Genomic DNA, 17609 nt, shown 5'->3' with positions numbered 1-17609 from the left:
TCCACAGTTTTATTTGAATGTTTCTTGAATATCCATTATGGCCTTTGTAACAGAGACGAACTCTTAAAGGCAGCTCTGAGGAAAGAAAAGTGACATGACTAACATGCCTGAGCCTTAGGGAAACGACCAAAACCTATCAAGTCAGTGGAAAAAAATTGTTTCAGTTCCCTAGGTTTGCATCAGATCAAATATGCACACACTCTAACAATGCCCCAGAGGAAAGGGTGGGGAGGGAAAAGGAAAACACTTGATTTTTCTTCATAGGTCTACACAAATAAGATATTACATTACTAAGTAAATGCTCACTGCGTTTACACTCCTCTTACACTGTGAAGAGGAAAACAAGTATTTACCTTTGCACAACTGACTGTTACCCGTATGTTTATTCTAATTCAGAGCCTGGCTCAAAACCTACTTGAAAGCCTATTTCATGTTTCCGTGGATTTTAATCAACATTTTCTAAATGTGCAATACACAAATGGAATTTTATTAACAATACATAGCACTCAGTTGAGGTCTACGTATGTACCACAGTAATGCACACAAGATATTCCTAGGTTCAGACAGAAAACTTTTAGCACAGTTTCAAAAAGAAAGACAAAGCGGTGAGCTTAAAAACATATGTCCTTATTCATTCAGTGCATGGGAAAGTTTGAAACAGCAGTTATTTCCTATTCCTAGCACAGTGAAAGTCTACAGTGTATCAGTTATCACCCTAAGAGGTAAATTTTGGTATTTCTAAAGGTGAATACTGTAGCTAGGCAGTCACCAACACAAGAAAGCTTATCCCTTTAGTAAGTCTCTTCTGAGAATATTGGCCAGATTCAGCTTGACCCACACAGAGCCCACAGCGTTGCACCATGGACATCTGGCCTCATCCATCACACCCACACCTGGGCAAATAATGTAAAAAACTTGTGTTGTTCAAAGGATTAGAGCCTTTTCTCTGCTTGATTATAGTAACAGATCCATTGTGAACTCTTACCATTATGCTTCATTACAATAACAAGTCCAATTTTATATTTCCTTAGCCTTGTATTTCCAAAGCTTTTTTCTCTACTGCATAGTTATACTGACAGACACTTTTTTTCATTCCCCCTCTCTTTTATAAAGTAGAAAAGGCTGGCTTGAATTGAACTAATGGCTCAGTAGCATGAAAGAATATATATGGACCTTTCCCTGCAAGGCTGATATTCTGAATTCAGCATATTTGAACCATGGCAAATGGATGTTAGGAACTGACAATCTCTTTGTTACCAATGCAGATGTTCTCAATTTACTTCTTTAGGGGATGTATGTGATAAGAGCTGTCCTCTTCATTAACAATTATCTGAGCATCTAGGAAACCTCCAGGAGGCCAAGCTTGAGCAGACCTGGATGATTCTCCCACTACTATGGTAAATTCACTTCAAAGACTCTAGAGTCTTTCAGTCATAAGGTAGCAAGGAGGATTAGAGGAGCAAGCACCCCACCTTAAGCTGATACAGAAAGAGTGGGGCTTCCACTCTAATAACATGACATCTTCCACAGGACTCACTCCACTTTCAACAAAATACATTAGCTTTTCTGTCACAGCATTGCCTCTTCTTTCCCAAGATTTCTAAAACCAGATATTAAAAATGAATATGAAGCACACCCATAGGTGTTGAAAAAACTTGGCTCCAGATCCATCCTACTCTCCTGAAGTGTTTCTCTAATTGCTATTCTAATTACTTGCAAAAACTCATTGAAACATTCATGCATGCATTTCCATTTCCCTCATTGCTCTGGGGCTTGCCTCCCTATTTCAGCCTATTTTGTTTTTCAGCCTGACCTATCCTGTGAAGCCACTTGGTCATGATGTGGCTGAATATAGTAGGCAGCCCAAGTCATTGATAAAAAAGATCAAGATTCTTCACTGACACATATTTTGCTATTAATACCTAAAAAAAAAAAAAAAACTTGGGAATTACAAGTGAAGGCACTATTGACTAGTATCAGAACATGCAAAACCAGGCAATTTTCAGTTTTGAGCATTCTAAACTTGCAGGCTAAATCTCTGCAAAATTCACGACAGTGGTTTGGTAATTGCTTTTAGAAACACTAGACAGTACTTTACTAAATGAGGCAGTAATTGTCAGTTCTTAAAAATAAAAAGGGAAAAAAAACCAACACCCTGGGCTGATAGTGAATCGCACTGTAGGAACAATGTCATATGGTTGGAAACACAGCAATTAGAAATAGCGCTCCCTTCCTCTCAAGCACTAGTCAGTTCCTGGCTAGAGTCCTGAGTCCATCTGCAGGTATACATCACTTCAGAAAAGATGTGCACCAATTGGAAGAGGGTCCAGAAGAGGGCAACAAAAGTTTTCAGAAATCTAGGAAACATCGTGTCCATGGAGAGGTTGGAAGGATCAGGTTTGCTGAGCCTAAAAGACATGGTAATTCTCCTCACATATATTAAAGAGAATGATAAACTCTTCATATCCCCTGAGGGCAGGACAAGACATAACATGCTTAAGATGGAGCAATGGAGACTGATTTTCTCCCTTGACACTAGCAATTTCCCTACCAATTAAGACACTTGGGGAAAGTCTGTAAAAAGAAGGATAATTAGGCATTGTTACAGGTCAACTGAGGCAAATTGCAAAGCTCTGCATGGGACACTTCCAGAACAGAATACACCACTCAAAAATTATTTAAGTAGTAACCTCTGGTTTGGGCCAACAGAATGGACTGGATTACTTGCCAACATTTTTTCTAGCCTACCTTCTATATTTTGTAATACTACCTGTGAGTTTCAGCATAAGTGCTATATGTGTGTCTTCAACAAGAACAGCAGTAAGCTGGATGTCATCAAAAGACCACAGGAAGGAGGAGGAAGTGCAGAGTCATTTCCTTCTCCACAGAAGCACTTGCAAAGAAAGATTCCTAAGGATTCAACTGGCAAGTCAGCATATCCTCATAGCCAAAAGGTATCAAAAATCGATGACAGATGTAACAAAACCAGAACCCAAAATACTTTGACTATGGACATTCTGTTAACCATAGATAACAATCAAATCAACATACAAAACCCCAATCTAAAGCCAGAGTGGGATAGCTGTATAATGAACTCAAGATGCAGTTGGGTTTTTGTTATTGCCAAGCATATGGTTTTAAAGTCCATTAATTCAATTTCTTTTCCTTAAAGCAAAAAAAAAAAAAAAAAAAAAAAAAAATCAGAACCTGGAAATTTAGAGAGAGATTTTAAAGAGATACAATGGACAGTTACTAGCTTTGACTTCCACTGAGTGCCTATTTCCTGTCCTTGAAACTCTTCCCCTAACCACTACTATTTTCACTTGAATTTCCCCACATATTTAATTTATTTATAAAATTCTTTTTCCTATTATTATAGAGCTCTGATCTGATATTTTTGTTTGGATCATAAGCATAACATCAGTGACACCAGCTGCAGCTGCTACTCTACCAACATCAACATTCTACCTCCAACAGTGGCTATAAGATATGCAGAGGAAGATGAAACAAATCCACAATTCACCTATCAAGTCACGCAATAATGAGCAGGATAAAACAGGTGATTTTTTTTTTTAATCCCTCAGCATTCAGCTTAAGCTACACTCTACAGCGTAAGATCTGCTTACCTTTAACTTCTCAGGCACATCTACGCATTTTATTAAGAGTCATAAAACAAAATCTTTTTTTATATCCAAGCTACTTAACCAAATTCTTGGCAAGATGATTAACTAAAATTCTGGAACAGATAGGAGGGGGAAAAAACAGCAATAGGAAGACTTTTCTCTCCAAAGCAGAAGAAAATGTAGTAGTAACTCTTTAGCTCACACTGTTACCTGCCACTGGCATATGGAACGAGGCATACAGAAAAAAAAGCAACACCATAATTCTGTCCCAAGAAGAACACAGGTGGGCCATAATCAATCAGTGCTTCAAAATAGCTGCCTTTTATACACATAAAATAGGAGGCTGGATCCAAAACACATCCAGATCTCAGCTTCATACTGCTGGCTCACCTCCGGGAAAGCAAATCAAACCCAAAAATCTCTTACTGGGTTATTTAGAAGTTCATTGAAGACTTTGAAGTTTGGGTCCAGGCTGTAGCAAGCTCATCCACACCCATGGTCAAGCTTGGGAAAGACCTGAATTCTCTGTAAACCCAGCCACCCCAGCCTTCCTGCGGTCACAGGCATATTCATTTCATACAGGTGAATCCTTTAGCAAAGTCACCTAGCCTTAAAAGGGACCAGCTCTGAGGGTCTGAGATCCCCTTAGCTCGAATCAAAACTATCTTTTGTCTATATATGGGTAGTTAATATTTAGGCCATAGTGGGGTTTTACTGAGTCTGCCACCGGAAGACCTTTCTGGGGACCAGGCTCCAAACCCAGTCCTCCTCTAAACAGACTCTATGACCCCTAGATAAGTCAGTCCACATCTCTGCTCCCTCTCCACACATGCCTATTTTTGTCTATTGTAAGTTGGAAACACTTCAGGTAGGAATTGCATCTCACTAAATATTCACATGAACAGAGCTGTATAGTGTCACTGACATTGAAATATTCCTCCTCATAAAGCATATGTTGCCTAATCTGGTTCTACCATGCCAGGTTACTCACAATAGAAAAAATGAGGTACACAAAAACAAGGCATCTTGCTGAATTTCTGTCTCTGCTCACACAGCTTAATCCACTAGCCCAGTCCTGGTGGTTTAGGATTAAGCCAAGGAAGGGTCCACGTGCAGATGCCAGTAACAACTGAATTAGTTGTGGTGCTGACAACAATACTATGGCAGGAAGGATATCTGCTAAGGCTAGTCAAAACCAGCCAAACACAGGCTACACTTTCAGCAAGTGCAGTGTGGGTCACTTTGGTTTCTGTGCCATGTTACCCTGCCACAATCTCCCCTCTCACTGCTGAAGAGATGCTGTCCTCTGCTCATAACTATCTGTGATTAAAACTATGCCTTAGTCTAGTCAAATATAAATTCTGTACAACTTTTTTTACTTTCACATTCTTTAAGTGGCCATTTGGGGGGGTTGCCTGGTTGGGGTGTTCTTCTTTTGCACTTTTTATGTGCAAGCTGGACACTGTAGAGAGGAGACATTTAGATCCAAATCAGAACCTCTCATGTTCCTCTCATAGTTAAAGTTGGATCAGAGTTCAGATGAAACAGTGCCAACATTTTCAAACTGCTCTCAGAAGATTTTAGCTGGAATATCTTCTGGACAGTAGCTGTTCTTGGGAAGTCCACCTAAGGCCAAAATTCCATAGAAATGCTTCTTGCAAGATATCAACTACAGCCCTACAGCAGAGCTCCTTTCTGTGCTAGATTTAAAATGGGAACCAACAGAAGTGTTTCTCTCTACCACCCTCCCCATTTCCCTTGAGTGAATTCAGCACTGAGGCTGCATTTCCATCTATTTTGTCTTAGTCTGATGTGCTGTAGCAATGAAGAACACAAATAGTCACCTAGAACCTCCTCCCTCCTGCCCCAAGAGCTCATGCATATTTGCACATTCTTGCAATTTTCAAACATTTCATGCACCTTTCAGTCCTCATCCATGGCTCCAGTCTAAGGCAAAAGCCTTCACCTGGGCAGTAACTTTCACACAAGTGGTTTTGTAATCTTTCAATCACCAAACTCTATAAGCAGCTATATACAGTAAAAAATTCAACTATCGCTAAGAAAACTGGTTTTCAACTATGTTTATCCTCAGCCACCTCAGAGCATTCACTTCCAAATATAAACTTAGCTTACTAAAACTACAAATCATGGATGTATTTGTAAACCGCAGGAACAATTACTGCAGGTTTGTCAACACACATAAGCAACACTGGACCCGATTAAAAAGACTGCCCATGAGTCAGCCTGGCTCTCAGATATGTTACAATACTCAGAGAACCCCTCACCAGGTATACACCAGCAATAAACACCAGCTCCTCACAAATTAACATCAACTGGATATTTCTGCAGTGAAAACTTCACCAGCTTTGTATCTCAAAAAGACGATGGGCAGAGGAGAGTTGGACAAATCTGCCTCCAGCTGCATCTGTTTCATGCAACAGGGTATAGCACAGTTTTCTTTAATCCAGTAAATCCATATGCTGTGCCAGCGAGTGGATTAGCAGCCTGGGTTCAGAAGCAGCATTGTGCCGCGTCATCATTTACATGAGTTCAGAGTACATGTAAAAATAATATTTTATTCTCTCCACGCTCCACTCTTAGCTCTGCTACATTTTTGGATGAAATTGCACTCATTTTGCTCTGTTATAAACACACCTAAACAAAAGACAGGCTCACTTCCTTTTCCAAGATTTTCAGCTGATTGTATACTTGCTTGTGCAGGTCTCAAAATAAAAATCAACAGCTGGGCAAAACAACAAAGCCATTTTGGACATGTTAAAACCATATTCTCAATGGGTCTTTAGTGAACTTTGCAGAGGTTACAGTAAATATAAAAGTTCACCCTTTTCGTTTGATTTAGTTTCCCTCCTCTTTTAGCAAACAAGGTGACAAATGGTTATGCACAAGCAGAATTTTTAATGATGATCCTCCTCAATTTCCACAAGCCTGGACAACATAAGCTTACAGGTCACATAATGTGGTTTGCTGCAGCCTTTTGCCCAAATATTTTACATTTCCACTTCTTTATATTTTCCAGATCATGTGCAAACTTGAACCGACCCTCACAGCAGCCTTACTAAATACAGCTACTGTAGTGCTCTAAGACATACAGACCCAGGGGTCAAGAAGTCAAATGACTTGTATAAGATCATACACAACATCAGCAAAAAGCAAGGTCAGAACTCACAAAATTATTCCAGCCTCCTGGCAGTACAGTGCTGTCTTTAGCTACAAACCACAGGCATGGCTTCAGCCATTTTTGCATCTTTGAAAGATGTTACCAAAATTTGCAATCAGAAGGATCAAATGGTTTAAAGTTGGCCTTGTTTAATCTCGTTTCTTAGGAGTGCAGGTCAAATAATGCATGATGTGGTAGCAGAAAGAGTCCAAGCAATATTAAATGAAATACAAAGGCAACCTCACAGGGCAGAAAGGTAATATCCCTGACACAGCTCTGTGGTGATCACACCTGGAATACTTCATTCAGCTCTGGAGAACTCATTTCCTGAACGACAATAACAACCCAGAGGAAGACCACAAGAGAGCCATAAAAATGTTAAGTGAGCAGAGAGCGACTGATTTACAAAGACAGATTAAAAGAGCTAAGGATGCATCAACTGACTAAATCCTAAGAAGAGGACATGACAACTGTCTGCAAGTATTAGAAGAGCATTAGCAAGGGCAAAGAATTATTTTAGTGAAACAAGAGTTTACAGCTACAGGGAGTAGTACTAAATTAAAAATTATGAAAACATTTATTGATCAAAAAAGTAATTTTAATAGCAAAATCTACTAGAGTATGCGGTAGACCAACACGACTGCTTCCCAATTTTTTGTCCTATAAGAACACAAAAACTGTCAGCTAAATCCTGAAAGCTTTCTATTTTGAAATTTTAGGTTGAAAATAAGTTTTGAAATTTGCCCAGTGGAGTATTCTATCCCTGGTTGGGGAAATTTCAGACATCCTTAACCCTGAAGCAACACAGACACGTCAGGCCCATTGCTTTTGCACTACCCCAGGTATAAGCTACAGCTCTGACTAGGAACTCCCTGACACAAGTAGACCAGCCTGCATGTACTGATGAACAATGTCCCAAATGGGGCATTCACCAGTGACTCCTGTCTCTTGTCTAACCATCCTGAAGATTAATCATGAAAATAAATGCCAGGTCCTGTTCTATTTGGCTTTGGGACAATTTGCAATGATGACGGAACTAAACAACTCAATATTTAGTATTTTCTGTTTCTCCTCTTTGTTTTCTCCAGGAAACAGGACAGGCACATAAGTGGACCTCGTTGACAGTCCATCAGGACACAAAAGGCTCCATCTGCCAAACTCAAGCAAACCTTGTTGCAACAGTTTAGAGAGTCACTGATGCGTTGTTCACAATGCCCCTCGGCTGGGGGCTACCATGCCTCGGATGAGTCCACCGAAGTGAATGGGTATGCTTGTGCTTTAGCCAGTCAGGTTCACTGCACTCCTGTTTTTCACCTAAATAACAGCATAATATTTAAGTACTGGGCTTTTACTAGGATCTGATTTACAGAGTGATCAAGATCTATGGATGAAAAGCATGAGGGAACCACAAACTTTTGTTGTAACAATGTCACCTTTGGGTTCCTTTGTCTTGGGAAATGCTCTTCTTTTGCTACCAGACTTTAATGACAAGTCTTGAAGGGTTCTATTTGTCTTATTTTATTAAACTGACTAGTTCTTAAGAAAAGCAGTGGCTGTCTACTCCATAAAATATGAGCACAAACACTAAGTACATCAAAAGCCTATTGCTGGTTGGCCAATTTCCATATAGCCTAATATGGTTAAGAAAATGTTTGACTGGAGCCCAGAGCAGAGTGCCAAACTTAACAACTCCGCAGTAAGCAGAGTGCCACAGAGCCCTCTGCTTAGCCTCACTGTAATTTCAGTTTGGTGCAGTTACTACCTATTCACATGAACTAGACCATAATTGTACTTCTGTGCAGTTACAAAACCCAAATACTTTTGTTCTCTCTCCCCTGCCAATTAAGATTAACACTAGCTGCCGTACAAGGCTTTCAGAGATAGAAGCTCATTGGAGTGTTTCCCTTCTTGAGCTAGATATATTAAGGAAATCCTGGGAATCCCAAGGATATAAAAGAACATGCACTGTACGAGCCACTCTACATTTGTGTAAACATCCCAGAAAGTGGAGGTTTTAAAGGGCTCCAATACAAGAACACACTTTCTACATCTACTGCTAATGTACACATGAGAGGTTTTACAATATCAAATCTATATGCAGGGCAGGTATTTCCCTCACTATCTGTCTTGCTACTACTGCTATTTATGAAACCTGGCAAGGTGCAGATTGCTTACGTGCCCCTGAGGCCACTGCAAAATAAACCTTGCCCACTCATGTTATGTATTTGCATTTCCATCTTCCAAATTTCACCAGGCAGCAAGCGGTTTAGGATTTTTAAACCAGTAAGAAAAAAAGGGTGACAAAGCAAATGAATGATATTATCAAGGCCAGTCTTTAAGTCACGCTTCAGTCCTCTCACTCTTTAATCTAATGCCACTGAAATCATTGGGAAGTCTGATAACAGGGATTTGGCGACAAAGAAAAAGGGATCGCTGAGCTTATATAAGTGAAACAAGTCTCTTTAGGCATTAAAAGAACAATGCTACCTTGGTTATGCAAAAGGGTTAGCTGGCCTCTCCCAGATCATTTCCTATGAGATCATATGCAGACTTGGAAACAGAAGGGACTGGTTTCAGGACGTTTAGAAGCCTTTTATGGATTATGTTAACAAGGCACAAGCTGTTCCCTAAAACTGATTGTACATCAAATTCCATTACGGCCACATGCCCTTGGCTGGAATGCCTTTAGCATATATGATAGTACCAACAACCACCAAAAAAAGCAGCAATTCTGGCATTTAATCCCTGTGACTTTTTTTTTTTTTTTTTTTTTGAGTACTGGGTATTAATTGTATTTTTCTGGGTGGGGATAGCATACAACAGGTTACAATGGGATATCTGTTAGGTTCCCTAAACTTTAAAGCATCCTACAGAGTCTAGCCACAACTTTGTAAAAAGTTAAATACCTGTCTTACATAGGTAAAAAAAAAAAATGCTACATTGCAAGATTTTTGAATGATACCTAATTACCATTAGAGGCCAATTTTGATTTTCCTTCTCCAGTAAGTACTAATAGAAAAACATACATCTACACAAAGACACATCAGTGCTTGAAAAATACTTTTTTTTTTTTGCTACTTGAGATCTTAGCTAATGTATTTACTACCAAACACATTTTCCAGTCAGTTTAGTTACCATACATTAATTCTTGATATAGAAAATTAGAAATCAAACCAGCAACTGCACTCCTTTTCTAAGAATTAATGCTGTGCATTTTCTTATTTTCAAAATTTTACATCTAGGCGTTATTTTCCTGGTGGTGAATATGAAGGAGGCAGAGGCTTCACATGCGCCAGGACTGCCCTGTGGTCCCAGGCAGACCCAGGAGTCTATAAACACACCTCAAATGCTGTAACTCTGTTTGGAAGTGTCAAGGTGTTATGAAGGCTCTGGCCTTCAACCTCTTTAGCAAGGCTTACGCATCACTTGGGTTTCACATTAACTCTTTGTCAATACATAAATTGCTTGCTGAGCTTTATAAGACCTGCACTGTAAGAGGCTGAATTTCACTGTGGGAGGCAAACCAGTCTGTTAATTGAATTAGCTAACATTCACCTGTTTATTAGCAATGATATTAGCAGATTTTTTTTCAGTTGAAAGTAACACAAAATTTTCAAACAGCAGCTCTCAAAGGAAAAGTAATAATCTTCCTTTCTGTTTACAGATGGAGGAAGAGAGGCATGGTAAATGCAGTTACCTGCCCAAGCCCAGTTGTTCATTCAACAGCAGCACCTCCTGCATCCCAGTTAAGTGCTTTCTTCCACCAGGCTGCACTTTCCCCTACAATCTGCACAGTCCTAATGCTAATATAATTTGCATCTCTACTCCGCCATGGCTGGAGAACCAAAACTTTTAGAATGAAGATTCACCCAGTGTCAAACTGCCATCTCTTATTAGAAATAAGACACATTTTTGTTCTTGTTGGTACTGAAGAGAAATAAGAGGCACCCGAGCAGAAGAATGAAAAACTCACACATTTATCACAACTATTTGCTGTCTGTTAAATGATAATGCTGTTCTCTGTGCCAAAGTTGCCTTTGCTCATTTTGGAGAATAACCACCCCTGATACAATCTCCCAGGAATCCATCCTTAGAGCCTTGCCCATTGCTATTTATAACTGAGTAAATATTAGAGGATTCACATCTTTTGCCCTAAAAAACCCAAGACCTTTGGCCTTAACATTTCTTTGGAAAGTCCTTCAGGGAAGGCTGTTACTCTGCAACAATGTTTCCTTCCATTAAAATGTCTTACTAAAATATATGGCCCAAAGGAGGAACACTAGACCTCAAATATACCACAAATATGGACAAGTCTGCCTGCAGGCATTTGGAGGCTGGGAATTTGCCCAAAACATTATCCTTACAGAATTAACCAACTCTCTGTTAGTCAGCATAGTTAACAGCCTCAAAAAAATAATTTTACTCTGACGTGCCTTTGTCAGGACAGCTCACCAATTGCATATTGCATTGTTTTCCACTGCTTAAGGATTAATTAATCCCAAGGACTGAAACTGGAGCCTTCACACTTCTATGTGCAAATAAAAAGAAGTGTTTGGGAGCCGATACTGTCCAACAAACTATCACTTTTAGTTTTCTATTACTCCTGGCTTTAGCCCAGCTCACCCTGCCTCTCCTTTCCCTCATGTCCTGACACAAGCTGTGATAACCAGAGCCCAGAAGACCAGGCAAGGTACAGCTGACCACACAAACTCAGTGTGCGCTCAGCACTCTGCCCTGCTTGGGACTCTTGGATCTGCCTGATGAACACCAGTCATCATAAAATGCAGACTAGAAAAATGGTACGTGACAGGCAATACGACTCAAAGGCAAGCCTTTATCTGCTATTCACACTAAGAGTTAATGCAGACACAATAGCCATCAGTTCTGCCATGTATATGACCATGACTTCTTGGGACACTTATAGAACATTACCCTCATGGAAAAAGTCAAGATCAGATCTGTGATATCCGTCATCCAAGACACAGCCCTTCATAGTGGCCAGTCATTTCAGAGAGGTGTTCAACAAGCAGGGTAATCGTTCAAGGAAGGTGCCTTCCTTACCTCCTCATCGAGGCTGGCTTCTTCACTTAAGTTTTAAATCCCTTTTAATTGTTTTCCTTAGTCTTCACTACTGTAACTCTGTATTGTATTACTATTTTACGTAAGCATTCCATCCTTTTGGATCAGTGAATTTGCTACGCATGACATCATAACCTCCACCTGTGTAGCAGTCAGAATGATGGACTTCCCTCACTTGGAACAATTTGTGCTAAGCAGCAATTATAAAACAAGTGTAGCCTGGGAACATTTTTTATTATCATTGCTTAACAAGACTCCTATCAAGTGCTGAAGCAACAATCTTTTGAAAGGCAAATTTCCTCCCACCTGGCAAGCAGAATTTTTTTTACATGTCCTTATCAAACTAAAACCAGAACACCTAGGGAATATAGTCATTGATTTTGATAACACATTCAACAACAATATTATCTTAATGACATGTAATAGTCTCCATATTCATAACCTTTCACTAGGAGAAAGACTAGCATGGCTGCTGAGCTGAAATAATTACCTCAGTCTGTACCCTGTGTGTATAACTGATGTGTGTGTGCAAAGATGACCACATATAGGTTTAATGACAAAGACAAATAAGAGTTAGGCCTTCTCAAGGGAAGAAATGCTCCCTTCCGATTCAGGTAATGTCCACGGGCCATGGGAGCCACAACGTGGAAGAATTTCTCCAGTGTTTCAGAGAGCTAGATTACCATGCACATACTCACTCATAATCCTTTGCACACAAAACACTAAAAAGGAAACATGAAGGTGGAAGACTCCCAAATACCCAAGCAATTTCTGACAGTCAGTTCAGTCAAGGACTGCCATAAAGTATCTTTCCAATGTGTTAAATTAAGCTGAATACTAACCACCCAGAATGGCCTCTTTCCACACCAGGCAGTGTCTCAAAGAGAACTAAGCTAACACTAAAGTGCTGCTCCTGATAGCAATTTTCTCAACTGAACAGAAAATACCTCCAGGAAAAAGAATGAATATACATACAAACATTAATAGCATATCTCACCAGTTATGATGCCCTTGAGCCTGGAAGATGCTGCCTCTTCAGGTCCCAAGGGATTCTTTGAGTAACCAAACAGTTATCACAGGCACTGGAAAGACAGAAGCGTTTCTGGGTGGGAACGAAGAGGGCACCAAAGGCAGAAGAACTTTACAGTAAGGATGATCTAGAAAGCAGACCAGTTCTTGATCCTTTCTGCAGTTTGCTAGGTACGGTTGCACCACTAACTAAGCTGACTTGCAGCTCCTTGTCTTTTTCCAGTGACTTCTCCGTGAGGAAGAAAATCCCAAGCGAGAAAGGGCAGACTGCACTATGCATCCAAAGTCCCATTAAGGGAAAAAGAGTTGCTTCCACTTGCAAGGACTGCTCCATTCACCTGATCCTGCTGCCATGACCGTAACCCAATCACAGTGTAATGCAATCCTGAGAACAGCCTGAGAAGCATCAGCCACAGAACTGAGAATTTTAATAGCCAAACTGCACCAATTAATATGGAGCCAAAACCTGATTATGCCCCCATGATTACACTTCACAAAAAATATCTGAGGGAATTCCCTATTTGTTTTGGCTGTAGACCAGCACAGTTCCTTGATTGCTGGCTTCCTCCAGTCAAAGATGCAAAAACTTTTGGCTATTTCTGCATAGCTGCTGGAGTGCATTTGCACAGTTGTTGGTGGCACATTGTTTGTCTGCCTTTACATGTATTTAGGCACTTTGCAACTATTACAGTGATAGAACAGCTACCTTCGAGTAATAGCCAACATAAATGATCACAGCTTGGGCAGTGTGTGGTGTAACTGGAAATTATCTCTGAGCGATGCCTCAGCAGGAGAACTGAAGGGAGGTCCTGGGAGAATAGACTCGGACATCCCCACTTGGAGTAGCATAAGCCAACTGCGAAGCTGCTCAGGGGCTCTGGTGGCTTCCATCCCCTTTCACCTACAGACGCAGTGAAAAGACAAAGCTTCCAGATGTCTATATACTCAAAAGACAAAAGGCGGTATCACAAGGTCCAGAGAAATTTTATTTATCTGTTAAACCAGATGAAGAAAGGTCTCTCAAAAATGAGCTGGCTTCACAATCAGCCTTTAATTAGACAAATACGAAGTTTACCTTCGCTATTCTCTACATAATCAATATACTCAGCAAATGTGTTTAAGAGTGTTCATTAGACTAACTGGCTTGAGCAGGAGATTTGATAAAGCTCTGGAAAATTATATCATGCTTTTGCAAGTGACACTGCATTTTTGAGCCATTTCTTCTAAATCTTTCAGCGGGGGGGGGGGGGGGGTGCTTATCCTAAGGAATTTTGAGGGGTTTGTTTTAATTTTATACTGCCTGCCAAATGAGGACCTACATATGATGAGATGATGGGGGAGTCAAAGTCTCCACAACACATGCAGTACTGTGCTCCACCATGGCTAAACATTTGGCTAAACTTGTTCCCTGCTGTTTGACAAAAACAAGAAACAACTTCATTGGCCCAAGAACTACCAAGGTGAAAAATTACAGCTGTGTCCAGCTGATGTTGCAGTTCCCACAGGAAACTCTACTCTGGACCTTCCTAAGACTACATGTCAGTAAGTGCTGAAGAGATCCACTTTTTCTGAGGTTTGCCAAACCCAGGAGATCTGGTGAAAGGGATACAGATTCCCTCTGAGCATTGCAGGGGTCCAGGTTTCAGGACTATCTCAGCCTCAATAAAACTCCCATTAAAGTCAATAGCAGTTGAATATTCTAATCCAGAGAAAAATCTAGATCTAACTTTGCGTCAATAAAATGCGAAACTGCTCCAGTCATTAATAAAATCCAATGACCGACATGCTATTCAGGAGTCACATAGCTACATAAGGTGATCCAGCTCTTTAAAGTAGGAATTCAGCTTTTACACTGCTCACGCTACATAACTTACTGTAGCCATGAAAAAAATAAATATACTATCATTTACATGTGATGAGGAAAATAAAAATTCAAAGGTGCAATATAGTAGAGTTAAGCAGCATTAAATTCTGTAACTTCCTGACTGCTGAGATATTTCAGACATAAAGCTCCATCAAAAGTGGACATTAGTCTTAATCAGAACACCATCTCATTGCCATTCTAAGGCTTTCACTTAGCCTTGTGTCCTGTGATACCTTAACATCAAGTCATTCTTAAGTGCTTCCATTCACAAGGCAGTTAAGCATGCTCCTCACCAAACAAACAAGATTACTCACCTACTTGAAAGTTAGGCACACATTTGTCGAGGCAGAGCCAAAACATACATGCACACACACATACCTGACCAAGGACATGTTTTTCTTTCATGGGCTGGTTTTATTCTGTTGTCCAAAGCACAGTACCAAAAGAAAAAAAAATATCCACATGTTGATATACTTTTATACTGTTTTATACCATATAGCCTGCAAAATATCAAAAGTCGAGGAACACCAACAACTAAAAAGATTGTACAAAACTAATTTATTTGGTTCATACTCAAGCAATCTCTGGATGCCACACCTAGAGAAAAGCTGAGACTTAATTATCTTGCACATCTTTCCTAAAGGAGGCCAAAGTGTGATACAAATGCATTTACCTTATTATTTCTTTAATCTTTCCTATAGATCGTCTCATCATTATATTTACTTATACATTGATCAACAAATTACCACATTGGGGAAATGGAGGTATAGGTGCCAAACCCAAGGAGTTGTGGAAATATAAACTTTCCCTTCGTCTTCAAGTTATCAGTACTATCTTTGTTTCATAACTTTATAGCTAGAGATAGCTACTTCTAAACAGAGAAGCAGACCATTTATATTTCCATGAGCAAACTAAAGCATGTTTCTCCATTGCTCTTTTCCAAGGTGAAATTCTGTTCTCCGTAGGAAGGAGTAAATGATCATTTTCAGAAAATAAAGTCATTACAGCTTAGATCACAAGGCATTAGTTTAATATTTTTGAGAAATTCCTTCCCTTCAATTTAACTTGACCACTAAAATAAGCAAGCTGGATTCTGTGGGTTACTTTTGCATACTGGAGCAAGCTTTGTGTAAACATGATATAGTACCATAATTCTTTGTAGGTCAAGCAGAACAACCAAGATGTTCACAAAGATGGGGGCCTACAGACTGGTCCCTCCCCATGTCAGTAAGTAATAGTGTCAGGATGGTACATGCTGCTTGGAAATTGGGTTGAGGCACTGTAGTCTCTCACAGCAGGGCAATCCTGGTAGGCCTGTTTCGTGGTATTAAACATGGGAACAATTGGATGGTAGAGCCTGCATTAGCAAATAAAAATGATGGCACCGAGGGCTACCTACTTCCATTCTCTTGGAAGGGGCTTGATCCTCTTTTCTATAACCTAAATAAGGAAACAAAATATCTTACTTCATATTGCCACACCCATGAAATGCCATACCCTTTGAAGTTTTGTTTGGCCAAAATGCTGAGGACAACTCCCCCCATTATGGCACAAACCTATAGAAATCAAACTTTGGTTTCTGAACATCTTTGGAGCCCTGGCTTGGGGCTATTGAAGCAGGAGGCATGAACAGCCGCCAAGCAACTCATTGAAACCATATCAGGTATGGCACTGATTCAGAGGAAAGCATTATATGTGCTGAATTACCCTGTTTTCCAGCAATTCTGGCTGCAGAAGTTCCTAGGGATTACTTGGCCTGGTTTTATTCAGCTCCCAAGATCAAAAGACATCACAACCCAAGTGGATCTGGGCTGCCGATGTTTTAAAGGAGACAAATGGCAAAAATATCTTTCAGTGCAACCAGCAACACCATCTTCCACTTACAATCACCTGAAGAGACAACTTGAAAACCACCACCCATCACAGACAGCAGCTCCTCTTTGATGTCCTAATAGCAAGCAACCCACAGTGCAGAATCACACATATATACAACCACATCTGAAATACTTGATAGGGTAGTCATCCTCAGATGCAAATTCCCAACTCTTACAGCTGACCACGCTGAAGACAAATGTGACAGAACGGTGTAATAGGTTGCAGCTTATTGAATTCTGTGGTGCTTTTGAAAATCTCCCTTAAGGTATCATTTTTCACAAGCTATATATATATATATATATGGGCTGTGTGTGTTTGTGTGTGTATGTGTGACTGGTGAAAGGGACAGTTAAAATGGCAAAACAATAATTCTGCCTGCCACAGCAAGGTAACTTCTTTTATCTTACCTATTAAAATAAGTCCTTTAATTTCTTCTCTAACAGCACTTAAAAAAAGACCTAAAGCAGTTTTGGCTGTTACTTGAACTAGAGTAGTACTTATTTTTTCACCACCAATGTGAAAAAGCAGTTAGCCATAACCTTGCTCAAAGTACAGTCCCTTTCATAACTCAAACATGAAGCTGAATTTATGACAATTTGCATTAACAATAATTTGATGACAACTCAACATGTGCTGTTCAATTATAGAACAGGAAAAAAAAAAAAAGCAATACAGGTTATCTGTTGTTTCCTTGTCAGCCTACAAAAACACAGCATACGTGTGAATGCTGCACATATAGGCAGAACCCTGTTTTAAAATCTCTGATCAGACATTTTTGGTTAAAATTCCCACCACTTACCCATCTATCCTACTGCCTCTATCAATTCTGGTATCAATCATCAACAGAAATATTTGCATTTTAGAAAAGAATGGCTTTTTTGAGGATCCTTTAAGTCTTGCATATATTTACTCTGAAGAAGGTCATGTCCTATCTTACACATTTTTGCCCTGACATTTTTGT

The 17609-nt window shown here is 39.9% G+C and overlaps 1 protein-coding gene across 9 annotated transcripts in view; it reads right to left on the bottom strand.

The window, feature by feature from the left end:
* Positions 1-17609, bottom strand: part of CALD1 (caldesmon 1) — a 219573-nt gene that overhangs the window by 142365 nt on the left and 59599 nt on the right. Inside the window, exon 1 of one of the 9 annotated variants that reach the window (XM_087765625.1) lies at positions 12878-12897. The exons of the other annotated variants lie outside the window; for them this stretch is intronic. The gene's annotated coding sequence lies outside the window, so the exon portion shown is untranslated. Of the gene's footprint in view, positions 1-12877; positions 12898-17609 lie in introns of those variants that run through there. 9 annotated transcript variants of the gene reach the window in all.

This window comes from Nipponia nippon, unplaced genomic scaffold (genome assembly GCF_047370975.1).
Source record: "Nipponia nippon isolate SJK-2023a ecotype South Korea unplaced genomic scaffold, ASM4737097v1 scaffold_3, whole genome shotgun sequence".
Taxonomy (NCBI): Eukaryota; Metazoa; Chordata; class Aves; order Pelecaniformes; family Threskiornithidae; genus Nipponia; species Nipponia nippon.
Note: the sequence above shows the minus strand (reverse complement) of the source record. Positions and strands in the feature narration are given on the sequence as shown.